The sequence below is a fragment of the Erinaceus europaeus genome, chromosome 18 (genome assembly GCF_950295315.1).
Source record: "Erinaceus europaeus chromosome 18, mEriEur2.1, whole genome shotgun sequence".
NCBI classification, from domain to species: Eukaryota; Metazoa; Chordata; class Mammalia; order Eulipotyphla; family Erinaceidae; genus Erinaceus; species Erinaceus europaeus.
In genome coordinates, this window is record NC_080179.1 from 22,040,630 (window position 1) to 22,044,606 (window position 3,977).

Consider the following 3,977-nt stretch of genomic DNA (forward strand, 5'->3'; position numbering starts at 1 on the left):
AAATAAACTGAAAAATAAAGAAACAAAGTCTGTTGTAAAGCTGCTTTTCTAAGGCCCTGCTCTGGGGGTATTTGTTAAATTAGTTTTGGTTCCAATTTAATGCTACAATGCACTGTTTTTAAGAGGTTGACATACACATAAATAATATATACATTAAAAAAAAGAGTTGCTGGGGCTGGGTGGTAGCGTACCTGGTTGCACGCACATGTTACAATGCACAAGCCCCTGGCCCTCAACTGCAGGGGGAAAGCTTCACAAGTGGTGAGGCAGTGTTGCTGGCGTCTTTCTGTTTCTCTCCCTCTCTATTATCCCCTTCCCTTTCAATTTCTGGTTGTATCTGTCCAATAGATAAATAAAGATAAATAAAATTCTCATAATAGCACCAGAACTATGGCTGTTGAAAGGGTCACATCAGGTAATGAGTTGTGGAGCGCATTAACATTAAAAGTGTTTAAAGAACAGCATGTCTTTCTACTGTTCTTTATCCAAAAATGCAATGTTGAGCTATTCTGGGTTCATAATGTGTCTTTTGTAAGCTTCCTTGGCATTTACGGTAATGCTGGTGGTCTTACTTCACTTCCTGCTGAGATGAAAGAGTAGTTAATACTTTAATCATCTAGCGGTGAGATGAGAAGAGAGAACTAATGCAGTTTAGCTGGAGAACAATTATGCCAGCCTTTTCTTTTTTGCCCTCATGGTTATCGCTGGGACTCAGTACCTGCACTATGAATCCACTGATCCTGGAGGCTACTTTTTCCCTTTTGTTGCCTTTGTTTTTTTATCGTTGTTGTTGTTATTGCTGTTGTTTTTGGATAGGACAGAGAAATTGAGAGAGATGGGGAAGACAGAGAGAGGCAAAGAAATATACACACCTGCAGATCTGTTTCACCACTTGTAAAGCGACGCACCTGTAGGTGGGGACCCAGGGATTCAAACCTGGATCCTTAGGCCAGTCCTTGCACGTAGAGCCATGTGTGCTTAACACACTGTACCACCACCCAGCCCCCTCTGCCAGCCTCTATGTGGCTCTGAAAACTTGGAAAATGCTTGTCACCAAACTTAGGGCCAAACCCAGTGCTATCTACAGGGAAAGCCAGTCTGCAGTGTGCAGGACGCTCTCACCTGACCTTTTGACAGCACTTGGCTTCTCAGAGCTGAGAGATTTCTCAGGCGGAGTCCCCGGTTTCTTCTTCACTTTTAATTGGAGATGTTCATGAAAAAAGACTCAAAGCAGGTCCTTTAAATGATGTTTTGTTGTTGTTACCTCCAGACTGTTTTGCCACCTAAGGAAGGACCAGGACCTCCCAATATGTCAATTTTTTTTCTGTTCCTAATTAATTAATTAGTTAATTAATTAATTTATATTGGGGGATTAATGGTTTACAGTAAATACAGTGCACAATTTCTCAGTTTCCTGCAAAACACCCTCACTCCCAGCTTGGGTCCTCCTCAACCATCCTGCACCGGGACCTGAAAGCCTTCCCATACCCTCCACCCCCAAGTCCTTTACTTTGGTTCAATACACCAAACCCAGTCCAAAGTTTATATTGTGTTTCCCTTTTCTGTTCTTATTTCTCAGCTCCTGTCTGTGAGTGAGATCATTCCATATTCATCCTTCTCTTTCTGGCTGATCTCATTTAACATGATTCCTTCAAGCTCCATCCAAGCTGAAGTGAAGAAGGTAAATTCATTATTCTTAATAGCTGAGTAGTATTCCATTGTGTATATATACCATAACTTTCTTAGTCACTCATCTGTTGTTAGACACTTAGTTGTTTCTGGGTTTTGGCTACTACAAATTGTGCTGCTATGAACATAGGTATACACAGATCTTTTTGGATAACAAGTCACTTAAAAATTTTTTAAAATTAATTTTATTTATTTGTTTATTTATTTATTTTTAATTTAATTCATTTATTTTTTATGTAACTTTTATTTATAAAAAGGAAACACTGACAAAAACCATAGGATAAGAGGGGTACAACTCCACACAATTCCTACCACCAGAACTCTGTATCTCATCCCTCCCCTCACTTTTTAAAACATGTCACATTTCTCTCATCAGTGTTGAGGTTGAGCTCGATGGTTTAAGTTCAAAGCCAACCACAGTATTTCCTGTGGTTTCCACTGCATTTCATTACTCTCTGGTTGGAAGGTACAAGAGGAAATGCTGATGTCAGTGTAGGAGAAAAGCAATCCTTTAAGCACATTTATGGTAATGCAAACATAACCTGTATCAGACAGAACTTCACGAAAGATTTTGTATGAGAACATATTCTTACACCAATGCCTGTGGTGTTTATTCAACATTTTCATCATCTCTTTAGCAACATTTATTAATATTGGCTTACAAAATTATAAGATTTTTCAGGGTAGAGTTTCACAGCTATATTTATGTGTGTGTAACTCACTGCACTCCATTTTCAAAGAGCCAGTGAATCTACTTCACTGATAAAAGATACAACGACTCATTGGCAGTACTTGTGATACAAGCATAGAACAGCAGCAGCTTTGCTTTTAAGAGTCTGTGTAAAATGGAAGCTGGTGGTCTCAACTGCCCTTGTATTAGATCAGGGCGATGGGCTGAGCAGCCTAGTTGAGCTCAAGTCTCCACAAACAACTTTGCAAAGTTGTTGTGTGAGTAGCAAATAAATTAATCACGTACATGGTGAAACCGTTAATTTACAGTGCCACGCATGTAGCAGTTGCTTGATATTTGGCACGACCGGTGTCATTTCCTTATTTCTAAAACTCTTCCAGGATGCTGCTGCTGGGAGCCTTAGACTTCCACTGGGGCACTCCCTGGGGTTGCATTTCCTTCTGGACAACAGACTTCTCTTTCTCACAATAGATGAAGCCATTTCTTATTTGGGTCTTGCTCTGTTGTGAAAGTGACATAATCTTTTTTCTACCTTTCAGGTTCTCTGTTCCCTTTTCTTTGAAGTCTAGAGATGGTTAAGAGATTAGAAAAGTTTTGCAATTCTATTACTCTTGATTCTAACCCTTGTCTAAAAACAGACCACCTTGATTGCATCTGTGATTACTTGTGCTAATAAATGAAGAGAGGCAGAGAGGAGAGACAATGCCCCACTTTTCATGAAGTTTCCCCCTTCCTCTTGGGGACTAAGAGTTTGAACCCAGGTCCTTGAGCATGGTAACATGTGCACCTTACTGACTGAATCACCACCAGGCCCCAGTAAACTGTAATAAAACTGGGGTTTAATGAGTGGATATGTTGCTTTGTTTATGTCAGTTCCTTGGAGAAGATACTGTGCTCATAGATGTCTATGGAGCAGATTTGAAAAGGAAACAGCATTTTATAAAGAACTCACTACCCTTCTGTTCATTAAAATGTGCATATAACACAGAACAAAGCATGTAGAGAAAAACGTATAGAGACTACATATGATGCGTGTGACCCTTTCTGTCAAGTAGCGTGCAAGGAGAGTATCTGTACACATACATACATACATGAACTATAATATTTGTCTCTTCATGTCAGTGTTCACAAACCTGAGTACTACAATGGGAAGGGGCAGGGCATTCAGTTAAGAAACCATTCTTTGGTTGGGTTGTGGGCTGACACTTTACCCAATTTAGTATTTATGAGTGAGAAGCAGAACTGCCTTCACTGAGCCTATAGGTTATAGGAAGTCTTGCAATCTCTCTCTCTGGAACTGCAGAAGACACCATAAATTCAGGATTAAATTATTTCAAGCACAAATTGTATGAGACTGTCTGAGGCTGTTTACTTTTGTAATCGCCAAAATAAACAGATACCCTAGCTTTTTTCTCTTTCAGAAAGACTGAGCACTGAGTTGTTAACACAGACATTGATATGTGCTTTGATAGTTAACTGTGACCTTGGATAGACTGTTTATTCCTTACAAATATAGTTCCCTCTGGAATGGGCAGGGTAACTTGGAGTTTATTATTTATGCCTCTTTCTTTCTCTCTTTCTTTCTTTCTTCCCTTTC